Below are 25,028 nucleotides of genomic sequence, written 5' to 3'. Positions count from 1 at the left end.
GGAGAAGGGCTTTTCTTCCCACCGCCAGCCTTCAGAACAGCCTTCTGAAGGCTGGCGGTGGGAAGAAAAGCCCTTGTTCCCCCCCCCCAACCTTCAGAAGAGGTCGGGGGACAGACTGTCCCCGGACCTGGTCTGAAGGCGGTTTCCATAGGAACGCATTGATTGATTTTCAATGCATTCCTATGGGAAACCGTGCTTCGCAAGACGAAAAACTCGCAAGAAGAAAAAACTTGCGGAACAAATTAATTTCATCTTGCGAGGCACCACTGTAATTCATTGGAATAGATGTTAACTGTACCTAAAACAAGAAGCAGGGTATCAGTCTTTTAGCATACAAAAAGGTATACCAAAATTTGGGTAGGTTTATATTTCAGTCAGTTACATTTGATAGTATCTCATTGCTGAAAATTTTAATTCCTGTTCCATATCACAGTCAATAGCTAAATGATGCAAATTTTACTAGCCAACAAAAATTTCCACTTGAACACAGAATAATCAGATGAATGTACAGTCGTACCTCGGAAGTTGAACGGAATCCGTTCCAGAAGTCCGTTTGACTTCCAAAACATTCGGAAACCAAAGTGCGGCTTCTGATTGGCTGCAGGAAACTCCAGCAGCCAATCAGAAGTCCTGGAAGCCTCATTAGATGTTCAGCTTCCAAAAATAGTTCACAAACTGGAACAGTCACTTCCAGGTTTGCAGCATTTGGTGGGAGCTAAAACGTTCAAGAACTAAGCTGTTTGAAAACCAAGGTACGACTGTATTTTCTACTCTTAACTTAACAGACAATCTTACTTCTAGTATCTGTTTCCCTCATCCAACATATTCTGTAACTGCCAACTCTGTTCACCGCCTCTAGCTCAAGGGGCAAGTATGGATGACTGGATCAGCCTATTTCCAGTCTGTCAATTTTGCATAAATCTGTTCAGTACCTTTTCTCCTTTTAGCTGCAATGATTTTTTTTAAGTCCACATGAACATTCATATTTAAATATCTATCTTATCTCAATATATCAATTTCTAGACATATTGTACTCCAAAATAGTTGCTTTATGCATTTTTGAACTTTTTTGAGCTGAGTGTAGTTGTACCTCAAAATTCTGAAGGAAAACTGCATTCCAATCCATGTTTGAAAAATGCAAATTAAATCAGTTTGTTTAAACATCCAAAGTGAAAAAGATGACATACCTCATCCCTAGCATAAGCTAAATTTTCTGTTTACATGTTAATCCTGTCCTTTTACTATACGGCTAGAATCTTTCTACTGACACTACTACTTAGAATCTTTGACAACTTGGTTCAGGAAAAAACACAAAGGGAATGTTATGACACTATTTCTCAAATTCCAGCTGTTGTTGGACTACAACTTCCATCATCCCTAGGGATGAAAAGAGTTGAAACCCAACAACTGCTGGGGACCAAATTTTGAGACACACTGCATTATGACATATTCTGTACATTATGACATGTTCTGTACTATCACCATTAAACTATAGCACTGTCTAATAGGCTGATTTGGTACTAAGTGTATAGTAAACCTAAATCTGAGAACATAAGTTGAGATCCATCTTCAAATATCAGAAGGGCTGTCACATGGACAATGGAGCAAGCTTGCTTTCCCCCTCTGGAAGGTAGGACTCAAACCAAAGGCTTCAAGTTGCAGGAAAGGAGATTCCAGCTAAACATAAGGAAACTTTCTGACATTAAGAGCTGTTTGACAGTGGAACAGTCTCCCTCAGGAGGTGGTGGACTCTCCTTCCTTGGAGGTTTTTAAGCAGAGGTTGGATAGCCGTCTGTCATAGATGCTTTAGCTGAGATTCCTGCATTGCAAGGGGTTGGACTAGATGACCCTTGGGGTCCCTTCCAACTCTACAATTCTATTATTCTATCCAAATAACTACTTTAAGCAGGTCAAACAGCTTGGGCACATCCAGAATTATATTTGACCTCTCTCTCTTTTAGTAGCAGACTCCTCAGCCATATCAAACAGCTTTCGAGAGTCCCTTCAGCTTCATGTAATTTGCCCAGTGCCATGAAAAGGGTGACTGATCTTTGAGGAAAAATAACCCCCAAGTTTGCTGAGACATGCAGAACTAATGGTATGGATCTTCGGATCCCAGTCAATGTGTTCAGAAGCTGGAAGTCAGCTGACAGAACAAGATATTCTCTTGAAATTACCCTATATTTCATACATGTGTAGTTCCTGCATTAACTACACTGAAATTGCTACTGCATAACTTCAGCGCTTGCCAATAAACTGTTTGTTAAGCACCACATACATTAACTGGCTTTTCAGTTCTCAGATATGAGCAGGGCTTGCGATGAACTAATTTAGATTAACTAATTCACTGAATTCAAAAATCTAATATTTACACCTGAAAGTAGTTCCTATAATTTCCAGGTGAATTAAGTTCCTTTTGCAGTGGAAGTTTGGGCAATTTTAAATTAATTTTGATTTCAATTCAATAATATTTATATGTAGGGCTCTCATCCAACTCAACGCTGCTTTTGCTTGTGGCCACTGCATTTTACATTTTTTCCTATCTGTAAAGTGAATCTGCTTTTTAAACTTAAATGTCATAATTGTTGGGGGAAATAAATAAAACAATTGTTTACAGTATGCTCTGTGCTTTGATATTATCTTAAGTCGTCTTAAAAATATTTTTTATATATTTAGTATATTTAGCAAAGTGGCTCATAAAATTTACCAGACTTTCAAGCTTCCTTTGGAAATATTTTTTTCCATTTTTTTAAAGGAATATCTTCCCCACTGCAGATGCTTCAAAGGAGCTCCCCTCCAACCAACAATCAACTGCACATCAGTTAAAGAGAGATTTAGCCTCTTCAAAGGTACACTTCCAGCACCAATCCTGATTGAAGACATGTTTTCAGCACCAAAGGAAGTTGCTCTAGATGACAATCAGTTGACTGATTAGTTTAGTTTTAAATATTAAACGGTTTCAAATATTAAACAATATCTATAAAGATTTTCCAAAATCATCTCCTTTTTCACATATCCACAATTGAATAACGTTCCCTTTGCTTTTGGAGCAAGATTAACATTTACCTTTTGTCTCTGTATATTTTTATTTTTCCAACATGTAAGATACCGTTGGTAGATCATGTTATAACAACTCTCTTAAATCTAAATAAAACTGAAAACTACACTGTTTTGGAAAATACATATGTTCATAGCTTTTCTTGAACACATTTCTATTTCGTTTCATTTTAAATATTTCATCACCTCTGCATTTCATTCACATCAAAATGCGTATCTGAGCGGCTCTTGTTATGATTTGAATTCATTTAGCTTTCAAATTTGGATTTGGTGTGTAAAACACAGTTTTGCTGCAAAATCTTTAAAAAGTGATTTGAAAATTACCATATATACTCGTGTATGTCAACTTTTTCAGCACATTTTTTATGCTGAAAAAGCTCCCCTCGGCTTACACTTGAGTGAGGGTCCCACTTACTGTTGGCTGCCACCGCTTGTACCACCGCCGCTCTGCCAAGCGCAGCTCCTGTGCCTGCCCTTGCGAGCGGCAGAGGCTGTTGTCGGCAGAGGAGGAGGAAGGAGCAGCCCGAAAGCAGCCTTTTCGGGCTGCTCCTTCCTCCTCCTCCACCTTTGCTTCTGTCGGCATTTCCCGCCCTAGGCTTATACTCGAGTCCATAAGTTTTCCCAGTTTTCTGTGGTAAAATTAGGTGCCTCGGTTTATATTCGAGTATATATGGTACTGGTAAAAGGGTTTTTTCCCACATTTCTAGAAAGGCAAACATATTTATGGAGAGTCTTGTTGCTGTGTAGTTCTGCAAGTGATTGCAGTGGTTTACCATGGATATGTTTTATGGTGAGGCCGGGTAACTAACTATACAACTAGATACTCTGGCTTCCCCAATGAGCTCAATGAGGACCCAAGGGACGTTGCACTTTAGTTAATGTCAGCAACAAAATAGTAGCAGTTACAGCAGTAGTAATATACTGTTATAAATGCCCTCAAAGAATTCCAGAGATGTTTGGTGTTAACAGGATAATGAACTGGATGGATCTTTGTTCTGACTGCTAAGGTTTTATGATGCTTCTTGAGACAAATTTCTTACAAATTAAACTAGCAACATTTCAGAAATAAACACCCTAGAAAGTGAGTTAATGATTTTAACACCCACCTAAAATTGTTTCTGAAAAAGAGCAGCAGTGTGAATTTGATATAACAAAGCATTCTAAACTAAAAAAAACCAGAAATGTGTAACATAAGGCAGGCCTTCTCAACTTGCAACTTGATCTTAGACCTTATGCAAAGGTTTAAAGGAAGAAAGGGTGGTACAGCAAATAAACACATAAATGTTGCCATGTAGAATGGAAAGCAACAAGTATTTGTGACTATTTTCCAGCCCCATAATAATATATAAAATAGTAGCAGTAATGCTCAAGGTGATCATCCAGTAGCAGGCAATATCAAGCTGTATTGTGACATCTACTAATCATCTTTCTCTCTCTCAACCACATCCCATTAAGTTAAAAGTCACCAGTTGTTCCATTAAAAAACCAACTACATTCATGTAATACAGAGCTTTTTAAACTTCAAGTTGGTTACATACTTTTGGGGCATGTACCATTTCACAACACAGTAATTCAGTTTTGCATCATTTTGCGATACAGTGATTCCGTTTGACTAGCAAGCTGGAGGTTAAACTAACCCTTTCCAGCCCCGGGAAGAGCGTGGGGAGCATTTGTGCGACACACCTACACACTGCAGCCAACACACTAACGTGTCACGACACAGTTTGGAAAGCTCTGATGTAACAAAACTCTTCATGTAATCACTTACAATTTGTGTACACACTCCCAAAGTAGTTTCCTTTTGGATGGAGGTCTGCTTGCATGTTAATTCTGTTATCAAGACTTAATTGAAGTTCACCGATGTTCACAAATATCAGAACTGTTATTTCCCAAGCACTGAGATAATCAACCAAAATGGATCTTGCAAGACCTCATGATTATGGAGACTCATGCTCCAACACTGGACGAACAAATCTTCACCAATAGTTCTTCTCAACAGGAAAGTTTACTGCCCTCGCCACATTTGAACATACAGTTTAAGCCATGCATGGTGTTAGATGCATGTTAGAAAAGGGGGAAATAAACATAACTGGAGCACATTCTATATGAAAAACAAATGCTTTGTTTTGGATGGGAGAAAAGGAACAAGGAGTGTGATACATACAATGGAAGGAAAAGAAAGGAATGTATCCTTCTCCACCAACACATCCCTTAGAATATCATCCTATGAAATAGGTGCCATGAAAGCAAGAATTACTTGATTACTTTTAATTACTGTATTTGTTTACTTAACATACAGAATTGCCCACCACAATAGCCCTATTCGCATATTACTTGCAAATAGGAAAATCATGGTTTCAAGCTCCACTCTAACTATGCAATGCCCTCAATGACCACGTTAATGGCTGTATGCAGAGGAATCTCTATGCAAAAGCAGTATCTCACAGAGGCTTGATGCATTCCGGACACCAGTGTTCCCAATCCCACGGATTTCCTATGTGTGAGAAGCTGATGAAGCGTAGGGGGTTTCCTTGCAGACACACAATCAGAGGACAGAGCTGGCAAGGCAAAATGAGTAGCTGCACTCCACCCTGAAACTGTGAGAGCCCGACACATTAATAATGTGTGAAAAGGACTAATGTGGAGATAACCATTAGCGTACAGAGCTTTACCCCTTGGCCAAGAGATGGGGCTATATACATCCCAATAGAACTGGAAATTACATAAAGCTTTTGTGTCTGTTCTCCACAACTCCATATTTCAAGTAGTCCTCAACTATGTGAACCTGGGAATTACATAATTACATGTGGTGTTGGGGGGGGGCGGGTGGAGTCTCCATACTTCAGTGAAATACTGAAGCTTTTACTTTTGTGATTTTTGAGGTCAATTTTACCCGTGTACACCATGCACATCAGGTGCTGGGTCAAAGTGATGCTGTGAAATGTATTTAAAGTTTTTATTTACTAGTAATCTATACCTTAGGGACATGGGTGGCGCTGTGGGTAAAACCTCAGCGCCTAGGACTTGCCGATCGCATGGTCGGCGGTTCGAATCCCCACGGTGGGGTGAGCTCCCATCGTTCGGTCCCAGCTCCTGCCCACCTAGCAGTTCGAAAGCACCCTTAAGTGCCAGTAGATAGATACCGCTTTATAGCGGGAAGGGTAAACGGCGTTTCCGTGTGCTGCGCTGGTGCAGGCTCACCAGAGCAGCTTTGTCACACTGGCCACGTGACCCGGAAGTGTCTCCGGACAGCGCTGGCCCCTGGCCTCTTAAGTGAGATGGGCGCGCAACCCCAGAGTCGGACACGACTGGCCCATACGGGCAGGGGTACCTTTACCTTCTAATCTATACCTCATGGGTTTATAAAACCTGTTACAAACCTTTTTCCAGTTACAACCTTCCTTCTGACCCAGCAATACTGGGGTTTATTTCATCATGGCTTTCATTTTGTGCAAAACGTGCTGATCCACGTTTTAGAATCCTTAAGAATGTAACTGTATCTGCAAAGATGTTTTTGGGCAACCAGCACACTCGCCTCAACTGAAAGCCAGACCTAATGGCAACTTCTAATACAGTAAAGGATCTTTCTCTGTTCCACACACAGAAAGATCATTGCAAAATGTGTTGTTGAAGGTTGACCTGAACACTTCTGGGCCAAATGTCACTGGCATCCTTCAAAGGAAACAATAGAGAAAGTCCTCATATTTTATTAGAATCGTCAATGCCAAACTGCCAATGCAGGAGACAAGTTTGCACTCTCCCACAATGCTTTGCGAGTTACCGTTTATGAGCAGATTTGTTCCATTTGAATGAAAATGATGGTGTACATACCATCCAAACCCACAAAGTACGTCATACATGTGTTGTGATTGTATCTTGAACATAACTGGTTTACAGACATAAATGTGGTGAAGAAAAGTGCCCCATAAGCTCAAAAACAAGGCCATACACAGGCTAAGATCTAACAGCAGATTTATTATTTTCTGAATAGAATATAGCAACTGATAACATCACCAGTATGCCAGAGGCTTAGCAAAGAAAAACCTAACTCAGCACATCAAAAAAACAGAAATATCCCCAAAGTTCCTTGCCCTCAAATCCTAGTGCCAACTACAACATTTTTGAAGTTCAAAAAGATTTGACCCTTTTAAGCAATATAGCAAATAAATAAAGGGTAGTGTATACAAGCAATCTCAGATTAACTTTTCTGTAAACCACTTTGATAGTGTTCTTTTTAACAATCAAGTGGTGTATAAATTTTATGAAATAAATAAATCAGAATTGCCTACTTCTTTATTACAATAAAACTAATGGTGATATGGACTCATGCATCCAAATGGTCTCCACAAACAATTCTAAGCTCATGATCAAGCAGCATATTGTTTTAATATTTACTTATTTATTTATTCAACTTTTAAACAACCCTTCCTCAAATGGTGACCCAGTACCATATATAAAAACATTATAATCTGAAGAAAACACAAATTATGAAAAACTGTAAAACAGTACCAAAAGCTTTCAAAAGATAAAAATCATTACACACTATAAATACAGCAGCAGCAACACTGGTAGACAAGGCCTGCTTTCATGCCTATAGAAGCCAGACAACACACAATGTGAAGATCTCAAAAGAAGTCTCTTTCCAGTAGATCTACGGTAGATCAAAACCAGATTGAGTCAACACACATAGCTTTCTTAGGGTGTCAAGAGAGATAGCCTCAGAACTGGTAAAGTCTGCTGCCGCCGCCGATATAAAGGACAGGGGTAGATGATGTCTCTTCAGAAAATGCAATGAGAAGATCACAGCAATAATGCATTTCATTTAACAATTCTGTCTACCCAGCTCAAACAGTCATGGTGATTAGACAATGCTCAGGTCATGTGCAATAAGTTTGCAAAGTATGCTAGATTTGCTGTTGTCACTAAAAGTTTACACTCAAGATTACTGCACTGTTATACTTTTGCAGCTGCTATAACTATCTTATATGCATGGTTTATGGCACAATATGTTACATTTTAACAACTGAGATAACTAAGACACCTCCATAGTTTGTGTGGGTTTTTGTACTTTACTCTGAGCCTTGTTGACCACAGTAACTTATTCATAACTAGACTGTTTTATTGGACAAAGGAAGGTCTCAATAAAGGGATTTTTTAAAAATGCAAATGGCTTAATAACTTCCATCAATTATTTTATTTGGATGGCCCTCCTGGGTACCTTTCACTACAATACCAAATTGGTACGATCAATTTTCTAACAACAGTTGGTAAAACAAGGGATTAGAGAAATTCCTGGATGGCATCAATAACTATTGGCATTTATAACTAAGGTGGGGGGGTATGTTCAAAAGTACACTACTTCAGCAATTCCAGGTTAAAAGGATTTCTGGGTCCACTGATGGGTCAGTGCCAAAGCAAAGCACAGAGCAATATGTAACTACAGTGGTGCCCCGCAAGACGAATGCCTCGCAAGACGAAAAACTCGCTAGATGAAAGAGTTTTCCGTTTTTTGAGGTGCTTCGCAAGACGAATTTCCCTATGGGCTTGCTTCGCAAGACGAAACATCTTGCGAGTTCTTGCGAGTTTGTTTCCTTTTTCTTAAAGCCGCTAAGCCGTTGGAACGGATTAATTTCGTCTTGCGAGGCACCACTGTAAATGCTATCTAGTAGAGGTCATTCTGCTGAATGCATGGGTGTCAGGCCAAATATTATTTTGGGGCGCACACCCCAGTTATTTATTCTTTTCTACACATTTTAAGCACTGCTGGCTTTTAATTTTATTATTTTGCTTTATCACATTAACTATTGTTGGAACACCTCAGAACTTATAGCTTGACGTAAGTTTTATGGAAGCAGGTGTCATGGTTAATGAGCTTGAAAGACGATGCTGCAGAAGGATTTGCACTTGCCATCCAAATGCAAATTGCCATCTTGCTGTGAGTCCTGGATGACCTGCTCCTTGGCTGGAGGAGGCAGCTACAAAAAGTTGAAAAGTGGCTAAACAGGGGTTTTTGTTGCAGGGTTCTATTGCTATTTTTATTGCCCTCTTTAAAATGTTTTAAATTGTTTTTAACTGCTTTTAACTTCTAAGTTGTTACATTTGAGGGTTTGCTGTTTTTTAAAGTAAGGGAACATTAGATCTGCATGGAAAGAGGAGCTAGAAAGAGCAGGAGCAACCCCAATCACAGTGGTTCTGGGGGAAGGTATGGTGTGGAGGGTGGGAAAGGGGCACAAAGCACAGGCAGTTAGTGACTGTGCTGTGTGCCAGTCCCTTCTCCAACATGGGGAATTGTGGTTGTCCTATCAGCCAGCTATTGGATCAGCGACTGGGCTGTTGTTGCTGAATGACAGGTTAGCTCAGATTTGGTCTGTATCACAGAGACCTGGGTGGGTGGAACAAGTCTCACTCAGCTATGCCCACCTGGGTACTCAACGCAGCATCAGGGTAGGCTTGAAGGTTGGGGAGAGGGAGTTCTTGTGGTCTATAGAAATTCTCTCTCTTTCTCTTTCCAGGCTCACTGTCCAGTTGGGTAGTGGAGGGGAGGCAATCTTGTGTGTGTGTTCCTGGCATTGGGCAACTGGAACAGATTAGGGATTCTGCTGGTTTACAACCCACCCTGCTGTTTAACAACCTGCCTGAGCTGACAGAGCCAGTCTCAGAGGTACTGCTGAGGACTCCCAGACTGCCGGTTTCGGGGGACTTCAACATTCATGCTGAGACAACTGGCTCTGGGGTGGCTCCACGGCTGCCATGATGACCATGGGGCTATCTCAACATGTCACCAGCCCAAAGCATGCAGCAGGCCACACTCGGGACGTTTTCTCAACCGGGCAGGAAGGGGGTGATCTGAAAGCGGGGGATATTGACATCAGTCCCTCGGCATGGTCAGATCACTTCTTGCAAGATTTAGGCTTTCAGCACCTTTTCCCCTCTGCAATGGGCCAATTAGGCTATTCCACTCTCAGAGGCTGATGGAGCCAATGGGTTTCCAGACATGTCTGTAGGGTTTACCTGCTGATATGACTGGCACTCCTGTCAAAGCCCTGGCCAACCTCTGGAACATCCAAATTGCTCAGGATGCTGACACAATGACCTCTCAGCGACCTTTCCCACTTCACGGAGCCCGCTTGGCTTCATGGTAATAGTCCAGAGCTCAGGGCAAGGAAACAAGCTGGGAGACAGCTTGAACACAAGTGGAGGTATACTCCAGTCAAATGTAACTGAACACTGGAGAGGGCTCATTATAGAGTCCACTTTAGAAGGCATACTGTGCTGCCTCCATAGCATCCTCTTTGCGCCTTCTGGCACAGCTTTTCCAGGTAGTGTGGGCCGCTTACAGTCTGGTCTGAAGGAGGTGGCAGAATTGGAGGTAGTGTTGTGACTTGTTTGCAAAGCACTGTGAGAATTAAATCGCTTGCATCCACTGGGATTGTAAATCTGCTGTGGCAGCAGATTAATCTCAAGGGGTACCTGGAACACTGTCTAGTCCTGTTGTGTTGTTTCAAGTTTTAGTTAGCAAGGCTCAAGGATGTGGACAATCAGTCAGGGTGACTGATGCGCTCTGAATCCCTGTCCCTCGTGACAGATAAGATCTAACAGCTGGCTGGGCCAGAGAGGTGATTAATGCCTCCTTGCAAGAGGGGGTGGTCCCTGCCTGTTTGAAGGAGGCAGTGGTAAAACTACTGCTCAAGAAACCCTCCCTGGATTTGGAAAATCTAAGAAACTAGTGCCCAGTGGCCAATTTCCCTTTCTTGGGCAAGGTTCTTGAACAGGTGGTCGCAGACCATACCCAGGCACTCTTGGGAGGAAACTGATTTTTTAGATCCATTACAATCAGGGTTTAGGCACCATTTTGGCACAGAAACTGCTTGGGTTGCCCTGTATCTTCATAAAGGGCAGTATACAAATAATCACATAATGAAAACTAATGGCTTTCTTGCAGAGATGATCATATGAAAGGACATTTGCTTTAATGAAAACTTCATGCATTTTGATTTCTTCACTATGGTTTATTTATGAAAAAGGGGAAATCTGTAAACCTAAAATATAACATCATACAAGAGAAAAGAAATTACAGTTATGATTCTGAATAATCATTAGTTATTATTCCAACTGAGATACAAACCTGTAGAAGTTTTTACTGCTTACCTGTGTTTGCCTTCTCCCTCTTCAAGCTGCAAGTTTGGATCCAATACCAAGACAAACCTACAAGCAGTAAATAAAAGACTATGATAAAGTTGTCTGAAAGCAAATTTATTATACCCCTGATAGGCACCCAGGCTGTACAAATGGATATGCAATCATTCAATCTCACCAACAATGAAACACCACATAAGTTATTTTCTTAATATTTATACCTAAACATTTATCCCATTATTGAAACCTCTATATACACGTTTGTCCTCCAACTCTCCAATGACTACACTTTATAGAAGAATATGGTGATTAATGCTCAAGTATCCTGAGTACCCATCACTCTTCAGCCCTGCTGAAGTACATACACGTTTCTTTACAAACAGAAGTACTTCTTTTCAGAGTTTTTCTGAAATTGAAACCTGTTAACCAAATGCTAGGACGAAAAAAACCACAATGTTCCAGAATGCAACAAAGGAATCAAGATACCAGTGGCAACAACAGAATTAAAATCCTTTCAAAGCTTTATTCAGTGAATCAGCAATAATCCTGCTTTGACACAGAGCAGAGGATCGAGACTGAAGCTACAGATCAGGGACAGCTACTGCGGTATACGGCATATGTTTTGAACTACAACTCCCATCAGCCCCTCCAGCAAGTCCCATGATCAGAAATGACAGGAATTGTACACCAAACTGGCTACTCCCGATATACATGGAGAATAAAGAGTATGCAATACAGTTGTACCTTGGTTCTCGTACGTTTTGGCTCCCGAATGCCAAAAACCCAGAAGTGTTCCAGTTTTCCAACATTTCTCGGAAGCTGAACGTCCAACACGGCTTCCGCTTGAGTGCAGGAAGCTCCCGCAGCCAACTGGACACCGCACCTTGGTTTTTTAATGGTTCCATGAGTCGAACAGACTCCCAGAACAGATTAAGTTCGAGAACCAAGCTTCCACTGTATAGTATTCTCTCATCTTACTGTGCCCATTAAGGCAACACTATTTCCCGTTGGCTATGACTTAAAGGGATCTATCAGAGTATGATTTAGGTAACTTAGCCATAGACATTTGCCATGTTTGGCGGCAATGCTAAATCATGGTTTGATGCAGCAGCTGGTTAGACTTAAAATGTTATATATTTTACATACATTTCCCTCAAGACTAAACATAAAACGTATGTATTTCTTTTGGCCCCCCAGTTTCCATCCACCGTAAGAATGCTACCCACAGGTTTGAATCCAGTCCTCCATCTGAAAGTTATCTTTACCTGCCCCCCGTTTTGTTCTACATGAATTAACCTACTATCAATGTCAATTTACCTTCTCCCTCCACTCCTCCCATCACCTCTGTGGTCTAGAAAAATTCAAAACTTTTACCGCTTCCCCTTAAGTGTAACTTCTTCATTGGCAAAACCAAGGACCATGGTTTAAAATACTAACCAGTTCTAGAAAAAGCTAACTTCAAACCACAAAGTGGAGATCACACAAGTCTGGAAGATTTATTCATGTAGCACTAAACCAAGGCTTAGCATTATATCCAAACATGGCCATTGTCTATAGCAAGAGTTACCTAAAACATGCTGTAATAGAGTCTTCTAAAACTAACCATATGTAGTGTTAAATCACTACCCCCAATTTGGACAACATCAGAAGATTCTTGTAATGCAAGGCAAAAGCTTACAAACTCTTGGCTAAGTGAGATGAGACAGCTAATTTCTTCACAAAATATGAAACGATGGTTTAGTGTTATGCCCACGTGGCCACTGTTGATCTACACAAAGTCAGCTTACCTAAGCAGATGCATCTATATGTTTGTGCTTAAAACTCTTAAAAGTGGCATATTTTCTTGGCATCTCCATTCTTAAAACATGCTTATTTTGCATCAATAATGAAAAACTTAACTTGCAAACAGAGAGATATCCAGTTTCTTGCATAGTTGAATTTAAAATAGAACGGATTTTTAAAGTGGTAGGGAGTTTGAATTGGAAAATTCATAATTCTAACATGAACATCTTGTGACTTATAAAATTAGCATGAGGTAATTCTTAAGTTTTTGAATCAACATATTTTATCAGGCACATTATTATACTTAAAAGTGGTTTAAATGTTAAAGAAACTCAAAACCTTACAAAGAATAACTTGAAAAAAATTATAAAGATGATAGTTTGCACTTCCCTTACATTGTTTAAGAGGGGGAGGGATGAAGGCAGTGAAAACTACTAACACAACAATTTTAGCACACCAAAATAATTGTGCATGATGTATCATGGTTGTCCACAATTCTACTTCAGAGTTATAATCCACAGTCACTACCTGCAGAATTATGTGCATGGCCACATAGCAGTTTCTGTACCAGACATCTAAGTGGAAGGCTGACTTAACAGTGGAGGAATGAAATATTAAGCAGAGCTAAAGGGAATGACTGGCAGGGAGTGGCAGGCAGGAATTGACAGTTAATTAGTGCTGGCTAGCACAAGGGCTAATTAAGGGAGAGTTGGGGTAACTGGGATAGATATAAAATATATGACAACAGCTGCTAGCGTGTTTAGTTGGTTAAATCAGAAAACTAGAGCTATAAGAATGCTGCATTTAATGACTGCTTATTGCATTCACTAACTGAATAAATGTTTGTTTCCTGATCTGTGCTCTAGTCCAGGTAGATTCTAAACCAAACTATGTCTCAACTTATGTCAATAGTTCAAAAGGTATATGGGTAATATTACAGAGTGAAAGTCCTGGAGCTCCCAAAGTCTTTAGGTGGTGGCAGCAAATACATTAAAGGGAAGTCTGGGGACAGGCCCTAAAGAGAGACACTGGGAATGTCAATTTCTTTCCATGGTGTTTGCTGAAAGTGAAAGCAATAGCAATCACAAATTTAGTTTCAGTTTTGCTTTCACTTGTAGTTAGGAAATTGTTACAGTGGTACCTCGCAAGAGAATGCCTCGCAAGACAAAAAACTCGCAAGACAAAAGGGTTTTTTGTTTTTTGAGCTGCTTCGCAAGACGATTTTCCCTATGGGCTTGCTTCGCAAGACGGAAACGTCTTGCAAGTTTGTTTCCTTTTTCTTAACACCATTAATACAGTTGCGACTTGACTTCGAGGAGCAACTCATAGAACGCGGTGTGGTAGCCTTTTTTGAGGTTTTTAAAGACTTTGGTGATTTTTGAAGCTTTTCCAAAACTTTCCCGACACCGTGCTTCGCAAGACGAAAAAAATCGCAAGACGACAAAACTCGCAGAACGAATTAATTTCGTCTTGCGAGGCACCACTTTAATAGTTTCCACTTGGTTCTCATTTTATCTGCACAGCCAGTCCTGAGAGTTCGTTACTTGGTTTGGATTATTCTGTGTATCTCATCCCTGCTTAGATATCTACAAAAAGTACACGCGCGCGCACACACACACACACACACGTACTTTCTCACAAAATTCCTAAGAATAACTGCTTGGGAATTATTAATTTGGAAGCTGCCAAGCTTGCTAATATTGTATTGGAATCCATATTTATGGTTATGGATGGATTTCATTTATTTTTAGAAGTGGGCATATTTCAGGGGGGGGAATGAATCAATGGAAAATATTCCAGAAAAAAATCCTCAACAATGAGGTGGAAGGAAGGCACTGAACGGTAGGTTACACCATTTGCAAGTAAGGAAGAGGATATTTCATTGATTGTAGTAATGTAAAGTAACTTCATTTTCACCATCAACATTTTCTAAGCTTAACTATATATTTGAAATAAACTAGGTACAGTGCCACAGAAACTTTATGATGTTCCTAAGATACTTAAATGTGTCCAAAAGATCAGCATCTAGCTTTGTTTCAGAGCAATGGATTAAAAATGGATATCCAGCATCTTTCAGGGTTGAGACTTAAATCCTTGTACTTTATGTAAATTAATGAATCTGAATCAGATATTTCTACAGTAGAATCAGTCATTTATTACAAAATTCAAAATACCAAAACATATATGTAATTCTTTTCAAATTATATCAGAATTTACAACAAAACCATCAGAAAGATGTAGAAGCAGCACATAAAAAACTACAGCAAGCCATGTTGCTGCACCAGCACTCATTTCTGGTAGCCATTTTCTTTTTGTATCAAACACTGACGATTCTGCATTTCTTACTGCACTCTCCCTTTAAACCTGAAGGTGGCAATAATTAACTTGTGCTCTTTTCTATTTTTCTATAAGCTTACACCAAAGAATATTGCCATCGAACGCAACTTTCATCTGCATTTCAACTACGCACTACTGCAGAACAGAACTACTCCAATTTTAAAATGAACCCACTTTCCTTCCTTCTGGTAAACTAGGAAATTTGAAGATAACTATTCATTTACCCTATTGTAGGCTACAATTACCCCTCAAAAATCTGACTTACAACTGGAAGCTTGCAAAAATCCATATAAGTTTCCTATGCTTTCAGGCCTTCCTGCTTCTCCAGTCATCTTCCCACTAGCCATAAATAGACCCATCAATCTCTAACTGGTATGAGATTTCCGCAGATTGTTCTGACATGTTCCAACAGCTCAGCCAATGTCTTCAGGATGCCTACAAGTCCCAGCATATTTGCAAGGTTGAGGCCCCACCCCTTCCCTCTGAGTTGAAGAGAATGCTTCATCCCTTTGGAAATGCTTGTAGCATGCCCAAGCCCAGCACAATTGGGGAGAGGGGACTGGCAAGCAGCATTTTATGCAAGTCTATGCCATATTTGCTACCACATTCACTCTCCTACACTCAAAGTAACTCCTCCAATCAACACCCAGGAACAACACAAAAACTCAGTATTAGTATTTAGTATTACCAGCTAACTAACACAAGATACAGATCTATCCAAATTACAAGGTAATGTATCTTGAGTGCTATGAACACTCCAATGTGCTGTAACAACAGTGAAATTATTAATCATATGCATTAACTGTACAGCACTTTGCATTTGAATACAAACAAAACTGGTATATTTTGCCTACAAACGCACTACCCAAGAGTAACAGAAATCAGATAAAGGGAGAATGATGGAGGAGAAGGGAGAAGGACAACTCTGAGCAAAGATGGATAAAAGCAGCTGTTTAAAATATAGAGACCAAGGGAGATGTCTGTTACATCAGGAAGCAGGGCATTTGAGTGGAAGGAAACAGCGAAAAGGATGGCAAGAAGGAAGAAATATTGGGCTTGATAAGTAGAAGAGTGTCAGCAGAGTGAAGGGAATGTGATGAACAAGGTGGTGAAGCGATGAGAAAAATGCTTTATAAGTTTGATCAGAAGGTAAAATAAAAATATAAAAATGAAAACCAAGCAAGAGAACAAAGTGGAAAATTATGAGGCAACCAGAAGACACTAAAGACAACAGGCAGCGGATCTAAAAACTGTAGGAAGCTTGAGACAAAAGTTTGTAAAGTTTGAAAGTAATTCATTACAAAATCAACAGAAGACAAAGCAAGATTTAACTAATGTTTTATCTGTAGTAGAAGAAAACACTTCATGACTTTATTTTGCTCTAAATATTAAAATTCAGCTTCTCTCAACTGAATTACCAACTTGGACTGCTGAAAAAACTACTACAAAAAATGTTCTTTTTCATTTCCAAAAGGCACTCCACCTTAGATACTGCTGAGCTGTGAATAGATTCTATCACCAGTGCTTATTCTGTATTAAGCTTTAGTTTGATGTTTATCCCTTCCAAATGATAGTATTTTTTTTAAATTCAACCATACATGCGATATCTGATTAAATAAATCCTAACTTATTTTCATTTTTATCCTTGTACAATTCCTGACATTTTAATGCCCAGATTTCAATAACTATATGATTAACTTAAACATAGATTTCAGAGTTCATTCCTACTTAGCTATAAAAACACACCAATATAGTATGAAGCAAGAATATCATGATGAATTGTGTACCAGGCTGCCAAAAGTGGGCAGGCCACACAAGCAGGTTTCTCTGCTCTGGCAATCAAACCAGGCCTCCATATATCCATGTATCATAACGAAAGCACCATGATGCCAAATAGGGTACTATAAATGTCTCCTGAGGCTTCCCAGCAAAGGCCTGATTTCACCTTTTCCTAGGTCAGGCACACTTAAATTTTATCCATTTCAAAGATGAAATTCTGCAGTAAAAATCTGAATCTTGAAATCAATAGTATTTGTAAATGTCAAATCACCTCTGGCTGCTAATGATCAACAGAAAATGAATGGGCTGAAGAAGAATTCTTATTTATCCACACTGCTAGTTTACTGGGCAATTAGTTGCTGACATTTATCAGATTTTTATACTATCCTTATATTGGAAAAGTTTCCAAGATTTGTCTATGGTAGAAGACTAACCTAAGGTTACCAAGTGTCCCCGTTTCCCGGGGACAGTCCCCGGATTTACTAATCAGTCCCCTGACAAAATCCATCTATTTAGTAGGAAGTTGAAAAGTGTCCCTGGATTCATTGAAAAAAATCTGGGAACCTTAGACTAACCTGCAATCACAGCTTATGAAGAATTAACTCACTACATAACCAAGGTCTGACCTCTAGAAGAAGTAAGCAAACTGCCTTCCATCAACACCTGTACAAATGCTAGCAGTTGGAATTCACTTTCAGCACTCACCCATCTTGCTGTCCTGCGTAAGACAGCTACTACAGCTCTGCCCCACACCCAACAAATAGCTGCTGCAAAAGCCTAGATGAAAACTAAGTGTGCAATGATGAAAGCTCAGTGTTTGCAGGGTGAGATGACTGGTAGGCAAGTGCCATCTCCAACCACTGTCATCTATATTTACTACCACTGAAAGGGAGACCTCTTCCCAGAAATATATACAGGTAAAAGGATGGGTGTTCCTGAAGCTGTATCTTCATTAAAGGATTCAACAAGGATTCTTCATTTCTAAAGTGAATAAGGATGCCAATATAATTTTCCACAGCTGACATGGGAACATTAAGTGAGATTCCTGCATTTCACGGGCTTGGACTAGATAACCCTCGGGGTCCTTTCCAATTCTACAATTCTAGGAGGCAAACCCAGCTCTCTTTTTGGCACCCCATCACAGATCTACAGGAGATAGTCATTAGTCATCCTGTAATTTATAGTGTGGGGACGACAGGACGAGATGGTTGGACAGTGTTCTCGAAGCTACCAGCATGAGTTTGACCAAACTGCGGGAGGCAGTGGAAGACAGGAGTGCCTGGCATGCTCTGGTCCATGGGGTCACGAAGAGTCGGACATGACTAAACAACAACAAAAAATTTAAAGTGTAGATTTATAAACATAAAGCACTGGTTTTCAACCAGTGTGCCAAGGCACCCTTGGGTGCCTTGAATGATGGTCAGGGGTGCCACAGGCAATACTATCCCTCTGTCCCTCTTCCTTCCCCCCCCCATTTCTCTGATGCCCTGTGAGGAGGCACCTCTCTTTGGAGTGGGATGGAGCAGCTCAGACACCAGGGACTGCCCAGAGGACACACAAGGGAAAGGGAAGAGGAGGCTGAGGGAACACACAAGGGAGGGTGTTTGAAAAAGGGTGAGAGGCTGCCAGCTCTGCAGACAAAGGGGGACACATAACTGGGCTCCTGAGCCCCACAGGGGTGCCGCAGAAAGAATGCAGTTCATCAAGGGAACTGTGGACCCAAAAAAGTCGAAAACCTCAGGCATAAAGTACCACAAGTAACCACTACAACTGGTCATAGTACCTACAGTATATGCAACGACTAATTAACACTGTAGCTACTTCTGAATACACAGCCATGGCTTGAAATTTTCAAGAATCAAGACAATCACTACAAATACTATCAGAAACACTGCCTAACTCTAGAGCTATTCAGTGAAGGGATATTTACACAGAACAGGACAGAAAGTGGTACAACAGAAAATCATTCTCCTCCTTTCCACAAAGCAGTCATCTGCAAATTGTGTGATTCTTGAAAATACATTTGCCATCTATTAGCAGCAGCTGGGAGACAGAAAAAAAAACATAAAAAGCTCCATTCCAGCCTCCAGGCAGGAGGTAACTTGACACCTTGACAACACAACAGCAGATAAAATGATGGAAAGTTTGGAGATTAGCTATTCAGCTTTTATATTTTGGCCTAAGAGTATAAAGCTTTACATTTCATTGCAACTTAAAACAGTTTGTTATTAACAGTGGGATGTTCCTGGACAATGTATTTAGTACTTTTTATAACAGCCAAAGCTTTTAAAACAATCTTATAAATATTAAGCTCTGATGAGCGTGCAGCAAAACCAACATGGTACATGCATGCATTCAAGTCTCTGGCAGAGAACCAAAGTCTCTACACACAGGAAAAACACTTCCATGAGGCAGCTTGCCTGTTTTCCTGTGATAGAGGCCCCTCACAGGGCCCTCCTTCGGAGGGTCTCAAAAGCTCTTTTCAGGAGGTGCAAGAGGCTACTGTTGAAGGGGGGAACCAATGAGCCCCCAAAGATAAGAGGAGACTGTGAATGGCACTTTTGATCCAAGCCTCTCTCCATGGTTGCCCTCCTTTGATGACATAGATGCTTCCGTTATTCTGGCTGCCACTGCCTTACCACAGCTGTGACAGTCATTTGTCAATGGCGAAAAAGAATTGTCCCCAGGCAATCAACTATTGTGTCCCAATTCTTCCTCTGAACCTTGAAGAACTCCTTGCTTGCATGCCAGAAGACTACATCCCAGGCTCTCTCCCTTTCTGCGATGGAGAAAAAAAGTCCTGAGCCCTACCTACAAAACACACCCCTTTATTACAGGTGTACAGTGATTCTTTCTTCTTATCAGTCCTAAAACTAGAAGTCTACGCCTGAAAGTGAAAGGTTAAGAAAGTAAAAGGCGAAGTTTCATACACAGAGGAACTGCTTCAGGTAGAAAAGAAAGTGGCAACACAGAGGCTAGGAGCTGCCTCAGCATGGAGTTTCTGGCTGGCATCTCTTGTCCCCTCCCTCTTCCTGTTAAAGACGTATGGAGACAGATGCCCAGCAATTAATTCTACAACCATTTCCCCTTCTCTATGCCTTCTTGTCTTAATCTGGAGAGCACGGAGACTGCCAAGAAGGCCACCATTGGTGCTTGGGCGTAGCAGCTGCCCAAGTTCTTCTGCACTGGATCCTCAGCAAATTTCCCCTCTCTACATACAGAAGAAAAGCATAGCTGCAGAGTGCATGGCAAAGGTGTTCAGATGGCTGCTAGCCAGGATGGAACTGGGCCAAGGTGCTACAACACTTAACTGAATAAGTTTTTGCTACACGCCACATAATTTTGTCCTCTGGTCCCATAATTTGCCCCAACATGGCCAAGGATTAATACTGAACAAAACTAGTCAGCCAACAGTATGCCCTAAGTATGTGGGATACCAATTTCTAGATAGAATTTTAAATGTGAATTATCAGTAACTTCCTAGTTTCCTAGATATGTCAGCTTGTAAAGTATTGGCGGAATACTTAAGCAAGACTTAAGTCCACCAGCGCAATACAAAGTTGTCCGAAAGTATATGCCATGTCTTAATATTTTTTTTCAGGTCCTTCACTGAAATAAAAGAATCAGCGTTATATTTGTCATTTGAAGTAATTAATACTTTAGCTTGTAAGTAAGCACCTATCAGCACTAAAGTCACAAAGAGTGTTTATTTTTTTCTTAGAAATGCTAATTGACTTTTTTTAAAAGCCATGCAAATTTGAAAACATGATCTTCTGATGCTCCTCTTTTTTTAAAGAAAAATCACATGACTTTAACCAAATCCTGACTTAACGATATGGAAAAATTGGTTCACAGTCCCATAAATGTAATGAATGTTCCAATGCTTCTGAACACTAGGGATAAATAATCAATAATTTATGAGGAAACGAGGGATATAACAAACATTAACAACAACAATGACTCCTAAACTGCTTTTTTGGTTTACCTTCTAGAGGCAATATCAATACTGTTAGTACTAAGCCTATCTGGCGATTGCGCTCACTAGTTCTGTGGTTTGGTTTTTGCTAATCCCAACACATGCTAAAGTTATTGGCCCCGTTCACATTTAACACTAAGCAAAATCATGGTATAGCGAGAACAAGCAAATGTGGGTTCCCACTCCTCCCTCACTGATGTGAGCCAAGTCATGGATTAGCTCAGCATTACATCCAAATTCAGGCCTATGGCTTATCTCACTCAAGACAAACCATGAAGTTTGTTTCGTGTGTATCATTTGTGGTTTTTCTGAAGGAGCAAAACTACAAACCCAGATGCAGACACAACACTAAGGCAAATCATGACTTTGCCGCAGATAGCAAGGTGGCAGCAAGCCTCACCAGTGATGACTTTTCCTGGAATAGCAGGTTTCAAATATTTTTGTCACTTTCATGGAATATTCAGGACAGATAAAAGAAAGTACTTCTCCATGCAGTGCATAGTGAAACTATGCCTCGGGAGGCAGTAATAGCCACCAACTTGGATGGCTTTAAGATAGAATTAAATTCATGGAGAGGGCTATCAATGGCTGCTAGTTATGATAGCTATGCTCTACCTACACTGTTGGAGAAAGCAATGTCAGTTGGTGGAAATGGAAAGGTAAAGTTCTTGTGTGCTCATCTTGCGCTTATAAGCTTCCCACAGGCATCCGGCCTGGACTAGATGATGCTGGACTAGATGAGCCACACACTGGCCTGATCCAGCAGGCTGTTCTTACATTCGTATGTTCTTAAGAGCAAAGCAGGCTCTGTTCACATTCAAAATGAATAATGATTCAGTAAGTAAAAGTGTAATTGAGATGTATGTTTTCCCAATCACATCTCTATGTATCTAAGTGGGAACTCAAATCCAGACCTACCTAGTCTATCTACCCTACTTCTGGACAACTCTTCTTACTTTTAATACAGCCTTTCTGACACATTAATGCTGCACAATGCTATCTCTTTTACCTGCCCAGACCAATTAAAAAATAAAAGCACCATCAAGTATGGAAAAGCAGTTTTCCTTGCAGCACCAGTATTTTGAAATATACTCATATGTCAAGAGTATTGGTACATCCAGGGTCTTAAGAACTTCAATATCTTGGGGACAATTTGATGTGATAAACTACAATCAAGCACATGCTTTAGCAGCCATCTTACGGGAACCATGACAATATTCCCAAGTCATTGGTTTAAGGTGTGCTACTTATACATTAATCTGAAACTGTGTCCTGTATTTCTGAATAAGGTTCCACAAATGGGCCCAATATCACATCACTTTTGAGCCTTAATTTTGCATACTGCTTTTAAATAGTATTACCTTATTTGCAGTCATTATTAAATTAATCCCCAAAATGTAAATAAGAGAAAGATTCACCACTACTCTCATTTTACAAATAACTGAAAAGCTACATATTAAGACTGTTTTTCGTTTCTTGAATTAACTTTTGAAAGACTGGCAAATTTCATGTGTCACTCCTGATAATATGGATGTGATACAGGTTCATGTTTTCAGCCCCTTTTTTAACTTTTCCACTTCTTATCTCACACCTTATATTACTTAGGGTAAAGTAACATGCAAAGAAAACAGTAACTTGCCCAATAGTGTGTCCAAGCCCATGAAGTGACCTGAGTATGAACCAGATCTCCTATGTTAAAAACTCTACTGATCTACTAGTACCACCTCTACTGTTGCAAAAGGATTGTCATATTGACCTTTTCTTTGTACTCTGCATTGTTTTGGTGAATTGACAGCTTTTTTAATTTACATTTTAGCTTATTTTGTTTTGTCAAGTGTTTTCAAGTCCTCCTTGCCGTAGGACTTTCACACCAGGAAATACGTAGAATCAGTGATCAAAAGTCCCATTGTTCTGGGCACATTTTGCGACAGAGAATTTCTTTAGTGCAAGCAGCTTCTGAGCTCCTGAAGCAGTACTACACCTAAGATTTCCGATTAAAGCCGCAGTGTGGAAGGAAAGGAGGACCTTTTTCTGCCTCCTAACTACCAGCTACTCTCCAAAGACTGGAGAAGAGACCCTCTTAAGAATATTAGGGGGGCGGGCAGGGAAAGGACTAGACCATGTGAAAAATGAACGTAAGATTTTAGCCGTCGTTCATTCATTTTCAGCTTTGTATTATAAAAAAAGTGAGCCCAGACATTCTGTTGCTGCTCTTGCAACCTTGGTTCAAGGCGCCCTTCAGCTCCAGGCTTTCATATATCCGTTTCTAATTCTGCGTAGAATCGTAGTCTCCTGAAGCCTTACCTACGCTAAAGCAGCAAAATTCTTCCGCCCAAGTTCTTTCACATCTTGAAATTCATCAACCTGGGGACAAGGAATTCCCAACGTTAGTTCTCCCATCAAAACACAACGCAGGTGATTTACACCCTCACACATTCTGGTAGCCTAACAGTTACATCGCAAGTGCCTCGTCAAGATTTGCCGGTGGAGGCATTTTCTCGCCCTGCAATGTGAGCGCCAGACCAAGAGAAGAGCAACAAGTGTGTGTACAAGAGCTTGGAAACATTTCGGAACACCATCCATCCCTAGGCAACTGGACAGTGCAGGGAGTCCGCTGCCGATTAGTACCAACGGTTACTATTGTCCCTAGTGCGTTTTCACACGTTCCAGTTCCAGAACTTCCCTGGCACGTTGATAGAAGTTGCCGAGCTCGCGGGACGAGGCGAGCCTTACCGACCCAGCGAGCTGAAAGGGGAGCTTCAGGGGAGAGAAAGCACTCCGCTTCCACCGGCGAGAAGCCGCGGAACTCGGTCGGATCGCGAAACTCAAGGGCGCAGCGGGGCTAGAGCCTCGGCGGCCTTGTGCTGGAGCCGTTTGCAACGGGGACCAAGCTGGGGGGGGGGGCTGGAAAAAGTGGCGCCCGAGAGGCCCAGGTACTTTCACCTGGCCTGGGAGTGGGGAAACAAAAGTAGCCAAGGCGCCCCATGGACGAGAAGGAGCCCCTGGTTTCACCTGGCCGTTTCCCCCACCCCATCCGCTGCCAGGGTGACCTCGCTATTTCCACGGCCTTCCTGAGCTGGGGGATCGCCCCGGCTTTCTCTCCCCACGCCCGCGGCCTCCTCCGAGCGAAAACCCTCCTCAGAGGAGGCCCCGGCGCTCCGGTGTCCGGCCCAGTCGGAGCCGCGGGAGGAGGAGGAGGCCGGAGGAGGAGGAGGCCGGCAGCGGCGGCTTACCCCGCCCCCTCCCCCCCCCCGTCCGAGGCTTCGCTCTGAGGGGAGAAGAACGAGCCCATCTTCCCGCCTGCGAGGCCGCCTCTCGCCCGGCCACTCACCCCGGCCTGGCCGCAGTCCCTTTGCCGCACCGGAGGCAGCCGCCATGTTCCCTGATGCGACAGGAGGGAGACGAGACCCCTCCCCCTCCTCTCCGGCCCCCCTCCCTCCTTCCCGCGCGCGCCCTCCCCGCCCGTTCCCGGACCGCCCCCCTCCCCTCTTCCCTCCCACCCCTCCCGTAATGAATAATAATCATAACGGAAAACTCACGGGCTCGCCAGGGCGTGCGTCACGCCGAGGGAGGTAGCGGGGGGAGGTGGGGGCTCTTGCGTGCGGCGTCGTGACGGCATCACGCCGACCCACCTAAAGGCGCATGTGCGGAGGCTGCTGCTGCTGCTTCTTCTTTCCGCCCCTCGCCCGCTTTTGCCCTCCTTTCCCGAACTTGCTTCCTCTGGGCTGCCGGGTTCCGGCCTGGCTAGGGCTGCCACCCGTCCGGGTTTGGCCGGACGCCGCTGGGATTCCGGATCGACGTCGGGGAGAGGACTGTCACCAGCTGATATCCTGGGTCTCAGTTGATGCAAACGGAAAGAGCTGAAGGAAGGAATCTGGCCCGTCGCTTTCTTCTGACACTATGCCATCATCTAGTTTTCGCCCTACAATGGGGGCTGCCATGCTTCCGGATGTTCCCGGAC

The 25,028-nt window shown here is 41.7% G+C and overlaps 1 protein-coding gene across 9 annotated transcripts in view; it reads right to left on the bottom strand.

Moving 5' to 3' along the window:
* The window catches only part of ZNF644 (zinc finger protein 644), a 64,459-nt gene extending 39,745 nt beyond the window's left edge, over positions 1–24,714 (bottom strand). For 3 of the 9 annotated variants that reach the window (XM_053391802.1, XM_053391809.1, XM_053391811.1), the window contains exons 1-3: positions 24,607–24,713; positions 23,372–23,431; positions 11,206–11,262 (exon numbers count right to left, since the gene is read on the bottom strand). The gene's annotated coding sequence lies outside the window, so the exon portion shown is untranslated. Of the gene's footprint in view, positions 1–6,034; positions 6,106–11,205; positions 11,263–23,371; positions 23,432–24,398; positions 24,498–24,606 lie in introns of those variants that run through there. The other 6 variants (XM_053391810.1, XM_053391804.1, XM_053391803.1 and 3 more) reach the window with 6 other exon arrangements.
* Positions 24,715–25,028: the final 314 nt, after the last annotated feature.

This window comes from Podarcis raffonei, chromosome 6 (genome assembly GCF_027172205.1).
Source record: "Podarcis raffonei isolate rPodRaf1 chromosome 6, rPodRaf1.pri, whole genome shotgun sequence".
In the NCBI taxonomy this organism is placed as follows: Eukaryota; Metazoa; Chordata; class Lepidosauria; order Squamata; family Lacertidae; genus Podarcis; species Podarcis raffonei.
Note: the sequence above shows the minus strand (reverse complement) of the source record. Positions and strands in the feature narration are given on the sequence as shown.